The sequence below is a fragment of the Tinamus guttatus genome, unplaced genomic scaffold (genome assembly GCF_059628265.1).
Source record: "Tinamus guttatus ecotype Peru unplaced genomic scaffold, ASM5962826v1 Tinamus_guttatus_pri_ptg001327l, whole genome shotgun sequence".
In the NCBI taxonomy this organism is placed as follows: Eukaryota; Metazoa; Chordata; class Aves; order Tinamiformes; family Tinamidae; genus Tinamus; species Tinamus guttatus.
In genome coordinates, this window is record NW_028289861.1 from 204,240 (window position 1) to 219,853 (window position 15,614).

Below are 15,614 nucleotides of genomic sequence, written 5' to 3' on the forward strand. Positions count from 1 at the left end.
AGATTCATGCAACACACCATCTAAATCTTCGCAACCATGACCATGGGCAAGCAATAGAAAATCAATTGCTGCCCTATTTTGGAGGGTGGCATGACGTATGGAGTCTACATCTGCTAGCAGTCTGGTTAGTGCCACACTTGTGGCGTTACTCTCCTTGGCTAGCCAGCAGCCTATTTTATTGAGAGAATTTAGGGTCTGAGCAGTTCCAATCCCTGTCATTATAGAACCGAACACTTGCTCAGCTGCATTCCAAAATGCTATCTTAGAATCACAGTCTTTGGTAAATGGCAATGCACGTCTGACTCTGCGAGTGTGGCTGGCCTTCCAATTTATAATATCTATATTGCTGGGATGGAACATTGTAAGCCGGCCGATGGTACATGGTCCTCCTACAGCCTTTTGGGGGATTCCATTCCACGCTTGATCCCCACATATCACGAATAAATCATATGGGAACAATCCAATAGCTGCATCCCTAGGGGGAAATTGCTTGGTTATAGTTTTATTACACCATAGTGACTGATTCCGATAAACTGGGCTTCTGCTTGTTACATCATCACCAATTACACTCATCTTATAACGCAAAAAGTAATTAAAATACAGGCAAAGAGGGGCACTTAAGCTCCCTAAGATATCCACTTCCTGTAGGGGAAGATTTTTTGCAAGAAAGTCATTCATTTTCCAAATCATTGTATTCCACCACCCTGCTGGTTGTGAGGCTGTGTTCCTCCAGGTTTCCTCGCACCACCATCTAGGCTGATCTATGCCTGGATGGCTACAGTTCTGACCCACTGTTTGATTGTACAGGTTATCCCATTCTTACTCAGATACTTATAGGTACTGTTGGAAATGCATCTGAGCACAGGGACTGATGGCTGGTAGCTCCCAGCACGACTCAGCTGCACCACCTCATTCAAGGCATAGCTGGTCTTGCTAGGGGCAAACTGCAGCTTGGGGTCCCAATTGGAGGGGACTTTGCATCTTCCTGTGTGCAAAGAAAATGAGGGAGAGCCCTGAGGTTCAGCAGGTTCTGGCAGCATCTGTGAGGTGATGGAACCTCATCCAGAGGTGTGCAGGCCCCTCACTTTTGAGGGGTTGCCTGGATGGGCCCAACCTGGATCAAGTTCCTATCCCAATCCCTGGTGCATTTACCCCAATTGCACAGGGGGTAGTGCAGGATGGGTTCCTGTGGGCATGCCTGTCGCATGCCTCTGTGTGGCCACTTCCTTCTCAAGAGGAAGCATCCTATCAACCTCAGACCGCAGACTTCACCGTGGCAACCAAAAGTCTTGACAGATGATAAGCCCTTGACTCAGTATGTGTTTAGTTAGATATCCCCAGTATGACACATCCCCTCTCCGACGATTAAAGGGGAGAGGAGACATGGAATCGTCCACCGCAATGGAGAGTGGACAACCCATCATGGCAAAGCATTTGACCAGGGCTATCAGCCACCAGGGAATACATCCCTCTGCAAAGCAAACTAAACACACTTCAAGAAGCAGACTTTCATATGTGGTCAGGGCTGTTGATTTTCCTGTTGGTAATATGATATGAAAGGCCCTGCGGAAACACCTTTATGCAGAAGGACAGATTTTTCAGCAAGAGCACAGCCTGGCTCAGTATGAGGCTAAGAACGACCTGAAATGCAGTAGTACGCTGCACAAAATAGGTTGAACTACAAAAGAAGTAGAAAAAAGGAGACTGTAGGGAAACGGCTGAGAAGGCCAAGGGACAAGAGGGGATGAACTAAGTGAGAGCAACTAAAGCACAAGATTGCCTTATGTAGAGCTCACTGAGGAGAGGAAGGCAAGCCCCAGAGTTCTGTGTGAGCTGGCGGATGTGATAGCTAAGCCGCTATCCATCATCTTTGAAAGATCTTGGAGAATGGGGGAGGTAATGGAGGACTGGAAGAAGGCCAATGTCATGCTAGTCTTCAAAAAAGGCGAGAAGGAAGACCCAGGCAACTACAGGCCAGTGAGCCTCACCTCCGTCCCCGGAAAAGTGATGGAACGGCTCATACTGGCCCTTGTCTCCAGGCACATGGAGGACAAGAAGGTGCTCAAGAGCAGTCAGCATGGATTCACCAAGGGGAAATCATGCTTGACTAACCTGATAGCCTTCTATGATAGAATGACCAGCTGAATAGATGAGGGGAGAGCGGTGGATGTCGTCTATCTCGACTTCACCAAGGCTTTTGACACTGTCACTCACAACATCCTCCTGGGCAAGCTCTGGAAGTATGGGATAGATGAGTGGACAGTGAGGTGGATTAGGAATTGGCTGGATGGCAGAGCTCAGACGGTGGTGATCAGCGGTGCAGAGTCTAGTTGGAGGCCTGTAGCTAGCAGTGTCCCCCAGGGGTCAGTCCTCGGTCCAGCCCTGTTCAATTTATTCATCAATGACCTGGATGAAGGCACAGAGTGCTCCCTCAGCAAGTTTGCTGATGACACGAAACTGGGAGGAGTAGCTGATACCCCAGAGGGCTGCGCTGCCATCCAGAGGGACCTGGACAGACTGGACAACTGGGCGGTGAAAAACCTCATGCAATTCAACAAGGCCAAGTGCAAGGTCCTTCACTTAGGGAGGAATAACCCCAGACACCAGTGGACGACAAGTTGACCATGAGGCAGCAGTGTGCCCTCGTGGCCAAGAAGGCCAATGGGATCCTGGGGTACGTTAAGAAGAGCGTCTCCAGCAGGTCAAGGGAGGTGATCCTGCCCCTCTACTCAGCCCTGGTGAGGCCGCATCTGGAGTATTGTGTCCAGTTCTGGGCCCCACAGTACAAGAGGGATGTGGAGCTTCTGGAGAGAGTCCAGCGCAGGGCTACAAGGATGATCAGGGGCCTGGAACATCTGCCCTATGAGGAGAGGCTGAGGGAGCTGGGCCTGTTCAGCCTGGAGAAGAGAAGGCTGAGAGGGGACCTGATCAGTGTCTATAAGTACCTCAAGGGAGGCAGTGAAGAGGATGGTGCTGGCCTCTTTTCAGTGGTGGCCACTGACAGAACTAGAGGTAATGGCCACAAACTGAAGCACCAAAAGTTCCACAGGAACTTAAGGAAAAAAATTCTTAACAGTGAGGGTGACAGAGCCCTGGAACAGGCTGCCCAGAGAGGTTGTGGAGTCTCCTTCTCTGGAGAGCTTCAAAACCCGCTTGGACGCAGTCCTGTGCCACATGCTCTAGGTGACCCTGCATGTGCAGGAGGGTTGGACTAGATGACCTCTAGAGGTCCCTTCCTACCTTAAGCATTCTATTATTCTATGATTCTATGAAGCAAGACTACGGCCATAGGCACTGTCAGCAAGTAACATGACCAAGGCGCAGTTTTTCATGCTTTTATTATTTCGATCTGGTCCAGAAAATGTGGATCATTTGAATTTTCATACCTATCATGAAACAGCAAGAACACAGGACATACATGGAAAGTGGGAAAAGAAGACATCTATGATAGACATGTAGAAGTGAGCTGCATAAATTCCCTGATGATACTCGAAGAGCACAACCTGCAGCAAAAGTTTGTGCTCTTATATTTTCCATATTCCACAAACTGCTCTGGCCCCCTTCTATGCTGCAGGTGCCAGCCGCACCGTAAAGAGGGTAGCAGGCAGAACCTCAAGTTGGTGCTCCACACCTCTTCCACAGCTGCAAATCCAAGAAATCTCCCCCACTGATTCAGAGCCAATGCCACTACCAAATGCATCATAGCCTTCTCCATTCCCCAAGAAGAAGGTCAAGGAGGGGAGAATTGTGAGTATTGAGAGGGCTCATGAGGATTGAGCTATGGGAATTGGGAACAAGGGGCAGGAATCACTGGTGAGACCTGGAAAAATCAACTTCACATTGTTTTTTTTACAGACAACTGAGAGCTGCCTGTGGCCCAAAGTGCCACAGCTACTAGAGATGGGTAACATGACTCATGTGCCATAGAATGACTTTCCAAGCCACTTCTTCTCACATTTTCCCCTAGACACAATGACTCACCCCCTTGGGACCCCAGCTTCTGGTGCCAAGAGAAGCTTTTAACTTCTCTGTCACTTGAGGACCTCAAAGGGTACAGACAGGCCCAGGGGAGAGCACAGTGAAAAGCATAAAGGTGCCATGGGAAGAGTCATGCAGAGCCCTGGGAGGTGCAGGTCCCTGGGAGGACCCTCCTGGCATCAGTGGGGAGTAGAATAAAGCTGTTAAAGAACAAACCCACCATGCCATAGCTCACACCACCGTTGTTCCCAGGGTTTCCAGGACAGAACAGGCATCCCCACTGATGTAGAGGTTCAGCTTATAGCTCCTGAGGTCTTTGCTGAGGACAAGCACCCATCACCCAAGTAATGCGGACATTGCTGCAATGGCCCTAGAGAGACTACAGGCTTCTGCTCCTGAGGAGACTGCCCTCTCCTCAGGAATATCGTGGTCCCCGTGCTCTCAGAGGCTTTCCCATCACCTTGAGGCTCGCTACCCTCCTCCTCCAAACACAGCTTCACTCCACTGATGCCAGACTGTCCTGGGACATACGTAGACACCAGTTTCAACGCTCTACAACAAAGCTGATGTGGGACAACTGGGGCAAATCTGCATAGCAGACTTGTACAGAGGGAAGCAGAAAAACTTTCTCTTGCAAAGAAAGGAGAAACCAGCCCTTACCTTTTTCCTCAGCCGCTCCTTGGGTTTGGGGACCAGAATCCTTTGTTCCCTGTGTAGGCAGCAGAGGTGCAAGGACCAGGAGAAAGGCCAGAGCCAGCCCTTGCAGGGCCATGCTACCATATAGCCTCAGGGCAGCACTGTAGTCTCCGTCCCTCTCACTGTCCTTCAGGACCTCTGTGTAATTGAGCAAAAGCAAGGTGCAAACACAGAGATGAAGCAGCATTGGAAGGAAACTGCATGTGGTGGAAGAAGCTTCCTCTTTAATCAGAGACCCTCCTACCGGTGTCAGAGGCGCTCTCTTTCCTTGGCTGTGTGTTCAGAGTATGCCTTAATAAGATCAGCCAATCTTATATTGTATCGCCTTTGCCCCTAAATCTCACTACTTGTTGCCTTAAACCATCACAATTGCAACAATCCTCCTGTGGAGCCTCACCTACAGCAGATCTGACCTTTCTTCTCTCCTTCCAGGCCTGAAAAAAGCTCTTGAACAAGACAGACATGTCTTGGTTGTTTTGTCCTCCAAATCTCCCCTGATACCTTGCAGTGATGTTGCTCTCTACCCCCAGCTGGGTTTCCAGTGCTGGTCCTTTCCCAAGAACCACCATCCTCAGCACTGCAGGACATCTTGGTGCATCTATACATGCTGCCTCAGCACATCAAGGGGGTTCCTGAAAGCTAGATCTCTCCTGTTATCAGCTCAGAAACATCAGTACATCAAATCCAGCCCTTTCCCATGCGGTCTTTGTGGGATGAATGGGGTAAAGCCTCCTAGCAGACTTGCAGAGAGGAGCAGCAAAACAAGATCAGGTCCTTCCTTTTTTCTCGGAATATCCCTGGGCTTTGGGACTGTGGTCTTTCTGTGTCCATGCAGTCAGAAGAGGTGCAAGGACCAGGAGTATGGTCACACCAAAGGCTTGCTGGGTAATGGCATCATAAAATCCCAGGGTAAAATGTAGACGCACACACTGCTTCTCTTTGCTGCAAGAAAGAAGTAAAATCAGTGAAGGGGAATGACCAAACTTAGGAAATGCATTTGATACAAGAGGCTTCCTATTGCAGTTGATCATAGAATCATGGAATCATTATTATTGGAAAAGACCTTCAAGATCATCAAGTTCAACCATAAACCCATCAACACCATGTCCATATTCCTTTTCTTTTTCCCAGTCCTTAAATGCATCGGACCCTATAAATCTGTGTATGACCTCCTGTCCCTATCCAGCGTCGGGGGAGATTTCAATACGATCCCAAGAGCGAGATTAAGACACAAACGGGGGCAAATGCCATACAGCCTTGTAAGCTTTATTCTCATAAGCGCGATAGGACAGAGAGAAGAAGAAGGGAAAAAAGAAAGAAAAGCAAGCAATCAGGAGAGATGCAGCAAGATTATAGTTACTGCCACCACCAGTCCAGCTAAGTGTCGTTGGCTCTGCTTCGGTGCAGGTACAGGTGCCTCAGTGCCTCGGTGCAGGTGATGTTCCGCAAAAGAAGCCACACGCCTGGGGGGGGGGGGGGGGGAAATACGTGCTCTTGAACACAATCCAAAAGTCTCTTACACCTCTTCCTTCACAGAAATTTACTAATTTTAAAGATTCATTCTCTTATCATAAAACATGCACTAGGAGAGTGCTGAGCATATACTGAAAGCCACAGCACTCATTCACATGCCTAGCTCCTTCACAGTCTACCATTAAATCTGCTAGGTAGTTGATGGTGACTTATTTCAATGGGATCCACGTAGCAGAGTTCAAATAATATGAGGTTTCCAAGCGCTGTTAGGTCACACAGCAACTCATGAAGCCAAACTCTGTAGGGCATGATCTGTGGGAGGTGATTGTGGTGTGTTGAGAGCAGGGCCTCTGGTATAATGAACCAAAGACACTTTATTAGGCATCAGATAAAACTTCTTATATACTGTACTGTCCCAGATACAATACTGTATTTGTCTACAAGCATGCAAAGCACAGTTACTGAATAAACCAATAATCTAAAGGCTTACACTGAGACTATCCAATCAGCTTCTCAGTCCCGCAGCAGCTGTACAGTTGCTTTTCCTCCTTGTGTGCTGAAGAACACCTGCACTGCTCTCCTTGAGGTTGGTTATCTACTAATGAGGCATCCCATACTACTGTCCTTGAAACAGGCCTCCACAGGTGATGAGCTCCAATTCCATGAAACCACTTGCTGAGCTTTCAAGAGCATGTCAGATGGGGACTGTGGTCACTCCACATACATACACTGCTTTAGCCCATGCAGCAAGACAGACTCCCATAAGGTCATCTCAAAACAATGTTTCAGATGCTTTCTAATCTGAATTTGCTACTCCACATACAGAGGATATGTACATTTTTGGTTATAATAAAGATAGCCAGACACATGCCTTCCTCTCAAAAAGCATTAATGTTGATTTGATCATGATAAATATAACTGGAGGACTGTTTCCTGAAGGTCCATAGAATCATAGAATCATTATCATTGGAAAAGACCTTCAAGATCATCGAGTCCAACTGTAGTCCAATTCATTCACCAATGAACAAACAAGGCTCAGACAAGATAGAAAAAGAAGAGGAACCAAAAAGAAGCCATACCATCCCATTGGGCCTTTCAGCTGCCTCATCCTTCTAGATCCATTTCTGCCCCAGGGTCCTGACCCATGGATCTGCCTCAGGGACACCTCCAGGGACATTCCTGCCCCATGGCCCTGCCTTGAGCAATGCCTGCCAGTCCTTTGCCTTACCCCAAGTAGGGGTCCTGTTGTGTCATGCTCTTCTAGCCAGGCAGTACTTGCAGAGACCCCAGTTCAGCCCTGTGAGCTGCTAGACTGTGCTGCCCTGTACTCCACGAAGATGAAGCAGGGACAGTCATGGTTTCTTTCAGGTGTCTAGAGTTGTGAACCTAGGAGTCCTCCAGGCCCTTCCCAAATAATAAAACCCAGGCATCCTGGTCCTCTCCATCGGGTTGTCCCCAGAGCTGGGGGGAGAGCCCTAAACCTATAGGCAGTAAGAGGAGGCCAAATAGGTCTGGGGTGCAGAGGGATTCCTCCAGAGTGACAGTTTGGTCATGATGGACTATTGCAGTCTGCCCTGGTCCAGAAAAAAATCTAGGGGGTCTGTAGGGAGTTGTGCTGTCCTGGAAGAGGGACAGCATTAGGGCATCTTTGCTGTCATCCAACCAGCAGAGCAGCCGGGGCAAGGACTCCCTCTTGTGGCACTGCCTGTTTGTGGCTGTCATCTCTGACTTGTTGGCAAGATGACTCACCAGCTCTGCCCTTGGCCTGGCCTCCAGTAGGTCAGATGGAATGGGCTGAGAGCAGAGGTCTGACAACAGGACGCCCAGCAGGGTGCATGGGTCCCAATGGGGTGCCTGCCCTGCCTTCCCCTCTGCTCTGGCTTGGGTTGCTACAACAAGCTCCTTTCAGGGGAGGGAGCAGGACTTGATGTCTGTCTTTTGGAATGACATCTCCCCATCTTCCTGAGGCCAGCTGCTACTGCCCCCCCCCACATCCCTCTCCCCAACTGCATGGGCCCAACACAAGCAAGCAGCTCTGCCCTGCTGCTACAGCCTTGGCATGTTGCCCTCTGCTGTGCCAGCCAGCCCACAGCTCTTCACCCCCTTGGTTCATACCAGCCTGGCCTTGTGCTGCAGCCTACTTCTCCCTCGAATGCAATTGCACTCCCCTGTGTGCTGCAGCACCCTCCCATCTGTTAAGCACCCTGAAGGATATTTTTAGCACACAGAATTGAACATAAGCAGTTTGCAGCTGCAAGCAGGGTGGAGCAGGCCTGGAGGAACACGGGATGCTGCATTTGGTCTGGTTTGATGAAGGTGTGTTCAGAAATGGGGTTTCCAGCCCTGACGTCTGAGCAATTCCACATCTGCTCCAGCTGTTCCTGCTCCCACCCCTCGAGCCATCTTCTGCATGTTCCACCCTGATTCTCAGGCAGGGAGCCTCACTAAGCCCAGGAGACAGGAACTGTGAGATTTGTGGCAACAACTCAGAACAGACTAGCTCATCGTGACCTCTCCCTGCACAGCCTTGCAGTCCTGGGCAGGACACACTAGCTCAGCTCCTCCACCTCACCGCATGGCTGAGCCAACAGCTCCCAGTGCTGGCCAGGATATCCCCCCAGCAACGCACTAGATGACAACAGCCTCTATCTCTGGATGAAGCTGCCCAAGCTCTTGGGATGACAGAGCTGATGCTCATAGAGTCCCCCCTGCCAAAGGCTAGATCTGCTCCAGACTCCTTTCCATCCCCACATTTCATACTACAGCACTCCGTCTGCCCTGTGGTAGGGGTGGATTTTGTGCTTGAATGGAGCAGTTCTCCATCTCCTAAGCAAATCCCTCAACTACACTCATCTCCTTCTCTGCACTGACCTCTCTACTACTTCCTCTCAAATGCACCACCCAACTCCATAGACTGGCCTGGATCACAACTCTCTTTCATAGGCTCTCAGTGTTGGCTGATGTGTTTGTAGACTGTTTGTGGCAGTGATGGCATGTGTTTGTTGGAGTCACGACTCTCTCCCTCTATATATGGATCTTAAATAAAGATCTTGGCATTTTCCCTTTTATGTTGTCAGTTTCTACAGCTTCCAGAGGAAAGCAAGTCCTAAGAAACTGCCTATGCCACCCAGGGTAAATGGGAACAGAGAAGTGCCCAAAATATCCTGAGTCCGGAAGGAACCAGATTGAACAGGGAAGAAAAAGCCAAGCAGCTGTTTCCCCAGTGAGTTGGAGCCAGTGGCCTGGAGAGGGAATGTGGCACAGTTGGTGATGTAAAACCACTTATCTGAGGGCCATACAGCCCCATCTTCTCTGCCTGGTACCATTGCCTTGGAAGTCATTTCACATTGCTCCCAATGTGTCCCAGAGCTGGCAGAGCTCCTGCCTGACCCATCCTAGGAAGGCTCTCAGTGCCCTGGCCATGGATCTGCCATCAGCAAAGTGCTGGACCTCATCAAAGTCAAGGTCTGGGTGGTAACACAGCCATTAACCACCTTGACCTCCAGGAATGCTCCCCAGACTCCTGCTGCAGCTCACAGCACTACAGGCCCTGCACTTTGTCATACATGATGGCATTTGAGGTCATGAAGGCAGCTGCCTGGTTTTCAAGGTTATTTGTCAGGGGACAGCCAGGACTTGTTTCCTACAAGCCTTCTAGTGTGTCCATAGGTAAGGCCAAAGGCACTGCTTGCAGGGATGGTCCTCTGCGTCCGGGTGCTGCATTTGGTTCACCTACAGCCTGCAGCACCAAGTCTCTTCCTGGCTGCAACTACCTCAGGAGACCAGTTTGTCCAGAACTGGCACAACGTAGGCACTGCAGGTCTCAGCTGGGTGGAGTGGCCAGTCACCTGTGACACAAGCAGGCAGAAACTAGGCCATGGCAGTCACAGTCATTAATATGTGTCAGTGGTACATACAGGTGCTGCCTGAGAACAGGGCTCCAGTGTGCAAGGTGCTGCCCAAGCCCAGCATGACCTAGACCCTGCCTCATTCATCTCAGCTCATGTTTTGCTGGGGCCTGCAGAGAGCCCAGTTTTAGGCAACACTGCCTCAAGTTGCTCTGGTTGAAGTATCATTTGCTGCTGCTGGCCTGGGGTCCTTGACCTCACCTGTACCCCACTAACATGGCTGAGGAAGAGCCACTTTCCCACACAATTTTTCACCCATTGCAGGGTAGAAGGCTGCTGCACGCAGACAACACTTCTCCCATGGCCTGCTGTGGTGCAGAGGTGATCCCAGCAATCCTGTGGGATTTTCCTCTCTCTCATACCATGGCAGACCCTGGCACACCTTGCCAGCTCTGTGCTGGACCCATCCTTGTTCTCAAGGCTATGGGAAGGTTTTTCAGCCCGGACCTCTGAACTCACCTCCTCAGTGTTTGGGCTGCCTTGTCTCATGGGAGATGAGCAATGCTGCCAGCGCTGCACATGCCACTCACCAAACCTGATGAGATTTTCAGCAGCCAAGAAAATCAACAGAGAGCTGCGGTTGAGGCATCTGCAAGCAGCGGCATGATGAGACTGCCCCACTGAACGCAGTGTGGCCGCCTTCCCTCCAGCTCTGCTTCCCCAACCTGCCCTGCCTGGCCAGCGGTCTGGACAGGTCATGGGGAAAAGAGAAGGAGGTGGGAAGTGTCCCCAGTCACATGGTCTTCCTGGTCTTCCAAAGCCCCATGCATGTAGGCAGAGTACCTTGATGCCCGCTTGGCCCTGAAAACTGCAGGAGAAAGGCTCCCATGGCCACACAAATCCCTCACCCTGCTCCTCTGCACCCTGGCATGCAGCTAGGGGAAGGCCGAATGGGAAGGCAGCCGTCGCACATGGCTGAACTCTTCTCTCTCTCAAGAAGTGGCAGTGCCCATGCTTCCTCTTGGGACCTATCCTGGACCATGACTTTATCTAAAACGAGCCCTGTCCTATTTGGCACAGTCTAAAACTATTCCAGAGAGTATGCTGGCAACTAAACAGTGCAGCTGGTTACAGGATCATGCTCAGGCCTGTGCCTGGTCGGGTGAGTTACTCAGGGAGGTGTAGCTTAAGTGACCACTGACTTGATAGTGAGGGGGGAGGCTTTTGCAGCACCTACCTCTTGCACAAACATCTGGGAGAATAAGCAGGGCTATATGGACTCTATTGGGGGCAGGAAAGCAGAAGGAGATGGCAGCATCTCTCTCATCAATGTAGCTGTGGCCAGGGTGGGCTGCACTCTTTGCACAAGTGAATGTTTTCCCAGCCTGAGGCCCTGCTTTCTTCCAGGAAGGTGTCCTTTTCTCCCATCTAGGATGGGTAAGGAAGCAGATCAAGGCTGAGGATGTTGGGTGTGCTAACATAGGGTCTCTGGGATGGGCTGTGCATGCTGGTTTGCTGCTCTGGGGTCCCTGGCAGTCACTGTGCTGAGCTGTGCACTCTCACTGACCTTTCCCTGTACATCGCTGTGTGGCTTTTGAGTTCCTCCCTGAAGGAAGGGCAAGTCGTGCACATCAAAGGACAGCAATGAAACACAGATGAAGGCTGCTCCTCCGTACCACTGGCCAAGCCCTGCTGAGCCTTCAGGCCTCGCTGCCTGCCCTGCTCTCCTGCAGCAGTGCTGTGTGGGTCACAGGGCTGCTCCCCAGCTCACCAATGCCTGCCCCATGCAGCGCTCTGATGTGGTCCTGATCCCCGCACCACAGCAGTCACACCAGCTTCTTGGCGTCTCTGGTCCCGCCTTGCATCTGGCAGAACTACAAGCAATTCAGGGATGCTGCACTGTGGCTGGGGAGTGTTACTAATAGCCTGGCAAGGGGAAGGGAATGGAGCAGGACTGCCACAGCCTCCTGGGATGAGTGTGGAGCTGCTGAGAGCCCGACCGCCCAGATCCGGGTCAGGAGGGCAAGGAACAGCTTCGTTATCAGCTGGGCAACCACGGAGGAGGTTGGGAGTGTGGCACATACTAGGAGATAGTCAAGACAAGTGGGATCAGGACCAGGGTGGGAGATGCTGGAGGCATTAAATATTTTTCCCTATCTGGTTGGCATGAGGCCAAGTTTCTGGCCTGGGCAATTGGTGACCAGTGAAGCTCTCTGCAGTACTGGTTCACAACAAGGATTTAGATGTGCTCACTGGGCTGTGTGCCATGTCACCATGGGTTGCAGATGGTGCAGGCATGACCAGGACTGCCTAACAGCCTATCCCTCTTTTTTTCTTTTCTTTTTTTCTTTTCTTTTCTTTTCTTTTCTTTTCTTTTCTTTTCTTTTCTTTTCTTTTCTTTTCTTTTCTTTTCTTTTCTTTTCTTTTCTTTTCTTTTCTTCTCTTCTCTTCTCTTCTCTTCTCTTCTCTTCTCTTCTCTTCTCTTTTCTTCTCTTTTCTTCTCTCTCTTTTTTTTTTTTTTTTTCCCAGTGTTCCACTGTTTCCAAATGCACAGCCCCAGGGCTCCCAGCAAGCACCCGCTCAGCCAGGCTCAAGCACTGGCAGCTCAGTTCTCAGCCCTCTCATTGCATTTCCAGGCAGAAGCACTATGGCAAGTCAAACAGGCAGAGCAGGGAGCCAAAATCACAAACCACCTGCGAGACATGGGGGTAGGATGCAGGTGCTGCCTCTGCAGATGCCAGGATGCTGGAGGTAATAGGAGGCAGGAAGTAAACGCTGCTGTGCCCAGTACTGGGCTGGCTTTGCTCACAGAAAATTAGTGACAAAACAAATATTCGCACTGCAGATGGTCCCCCATTGGCCTTGCAGCTGGAGTGCTAGGCAGGGAAAGAGAGACAGCAACGTGTCTGCACAGCAGGGATCCTACCAACCCCTGCTCCCAGCTGGATGAGGACTGCTGCATGCCTGGGTGTAGGACACCAAGCAGGCACCTCCCTGCGTGGGCTGCGGTTGGCAGAACAGGGCGCATGGGGAGATGTAGTTCCGCTGCAGCACCTGCACTGTGTGCCACTGAGCACAACCAGGCTACACCTGGAACACTGAGGCCTGGACCTCCTCTTGCCTACCCTGGGCTCCTTGCACTTTCAGGGCCTTCTAACAGCCCTGGAAAGTCCCCCCTACAGTGCCATCCTTTCCCATTTCCCACCCAGCCCTTCACACCAATATGGGACAAGAGAGGGAGATGTCTGTCTGCCCCTCTCAGAAGCAGGGCGCTTGGAAACTCGCAGGACAGGGGCAGGTCCTGAGATCTTCTGGCTGGGGTCCTCCTCATCTCTTTTACCACATTGCCACTCACACAATTGCACCGGTCATTGATTTTTCTTGTGTTTGCTGAGGAGGAGCCTCAGGTACCGCTGGGCTCCTTGCGTGCAAATGCAGAGGAGGGGCCTGTTCCAGACCTGGGCCCTGTATGCTGAGCAGGACAAGCCTTTCGCTCGAGATGGATTGTCACTGCACCATCCCCAAGGCCCCAGTGCAGGAGGTGCTGGCGTGGAGCAGAGATGGGGGTGCAGTGACCACCAGGCTTTCTGCATGGAAACACCCCTGCACACATCCTTGCCCCCGCCCATGGCTCCTGGCAAGGTATCCCTGCGTCTCCGAGCATTGATCTCCGTGGGCTGCTTAAAGGCTCTTGCTCCTGCTGCCCCACAGCAGCCTCGCAATGGAGTGGTGCGCCAGGCCCACTATGCATGCGTGCAGAAGAGAGGCTTGCTTTGCTAAGCTCCGAGCCTTCTCCTTGTGGGAGGAGGTTGATGCAAAGCCTAGGCAGGGAAGGACAAAGAGGACAGAGTCCCCCCCTCTCCCTCTGCAGCTCCACAGGAGCAAAGCACAGCCAGGGAGAACTGCTTCCTCCTCTCCCTTTCCGAGGTTTGAGATGCTCAGCTCGTGGTTCACTGCAAGCTCGGCCTTGCTTTGCACGCAGCTGCTAAGACGGTACCTGCCTGCACCGCGGGAGGCCTTTGTGGCGGGGAACCTTTAGCCGTGTCTCAGCTCACCACTGCTGTGTCAGGCAGCAACAGAATAACACAGGAGCAGAAATAGCACAGTGGAGTTACTGGCGCTGATGAGGGAAGGGACTGTAAATCCTGCAGCAGCAATTTCCACAATCGGGGTTGTCTCCAGGGCTTTAATTTATCCATTACAGCTTAATTGGATGTAAAGCCAATCACTTGAAAGCAGCAGGAGCCCTAAACAGTCACTGTTTATGAGCTCCTCTCTGCAAGATGCCTCTGCAAGAGGGGTCAGTACCTGCCTCATCCCTTGCAGGGTCACTGCTCATGTGCGCTCAAGGGAGAAGGAGAAGGTGCCTGCAGAGACTGCGGTGCCAAGCACACCACGCAGCACTGCCCTGCTGGGGCAGACGGCTGGGAGCGCTCATCCCTGCACTGTGGCCATGTCCATTTGCACCACTGACCCTGTGTTGCCTGGGCTCCGACTAAGCATGTGAAGTTCAGCAGCGCGGGAACACGGCTTGTTGCACAGCCTGGTTAGGCAGCAGCTGCCTGCCCCACACCCCTGGCACATGCCATCAATCACCTTGCAGGCAGAGGCGCCAGGCTGGAGCTGTAGGAGGAAAGGGATCGTGCAGACCCTGCCAGATAGGGACTGGCAGAGCTCTGCCCCAGCTCCATCTCCCCACACCCAGCAAGCTTGCCCTGAATCAGCCTGGAATAACGGGAACACCATGGATTCTTGGTGGGACATTGGGCAGCTCCCAGTTCCCCATCTCTAACCCTGTCCTGGATGGAGAAGAGGCCAGGGCTCCTGGTTCCTGGTGCCTACGCTGTCTTTTGTGGTACTTGGGAGCTGAGCTCTGGCCAAAAATGCCATGCTAGGAGACACATCATGTGACAGAGAGGCATTGCCACCTCCACTGGGCAGGATTAACCCTCACCCCCTGCAATCACCCTGCTGGAGCATGGAGCAAGGCCCCTGATCTGTGGTCACCTGGGGACGTGGCCATGGGGCTTCATGTAAAAGCCAGGAGGCTGCAGGCCAGCCTGGAAGCAGCTAGAGCCAAGCAGGGCATGGGAAGACAGCTGTGCAGTGCTCAGGGAAATGGCTGGAGCAAAACAGCTGCAGGCAGCTGCAACAGGGCAGCATGTGTGGATTGCTGCAGTGCTTGAGAAGGCAGCTGGGGCTGGGCTGTACCGGCACAGGCAGCTGGATGCCAAGAACAGCAGAGAGGTGTGGGAAGGAGCAAGGGCAAATCCAGTTCCATGGAGTCCCTGGTCAGGAAGGACAGGACAGAGCAGCTGGGGAGCAGGGAAAAAGCCTGGGGTAGGAACAAGAAGGAAACCAGGGAAATGCGAGAAAGCAGAGGAAAGGAAGAAATGAGAAGCAAAAGAAGCACTGGCCAAGGTAGACCCCACTGTGTGGGCATAACCAGACGTGCCCTCAGCACCAGCAGCAGTTTCCCAGCTCCTGTCTAGGACTCAAGCGTGGTGCCCAGTGGATCTGAGCTGCCAAAAGAGCCACCCATGCCCTGGATGCCAAATGTCTTGCAGGAGGTGATGGGGGAGGCCACAGAAGCTGAGGATGGGTCCAAGCAGAGCTGTG

The 15,614-nt window shown here is 51.8% G+C and overlaps 1 long non-coding RNA gene across 1 annotated transcript; it reads right to left on the minus strand.

Moving 5' to 3' along the window:
* Nucleotides 1-923: 923 nt before the first annotated feature.
* LOC148590461 (uncharacterized) lies at nucleotides 924-4,888 on the minus strand. Its single transcript, XR_015914305.1, has 2 exons — nucleotides 4,639-4,888; nucleotides 924-985 (listed from the first exon to the last, which is right to left on the minus strand). It is a non-coding gene; the product is annotated as an uncharacterized LOC148590461 (long non-coding RNA).
* Between the last annotated feature and the right edge of the window lie 10,726 nt (nucleotides 4,889-15,614).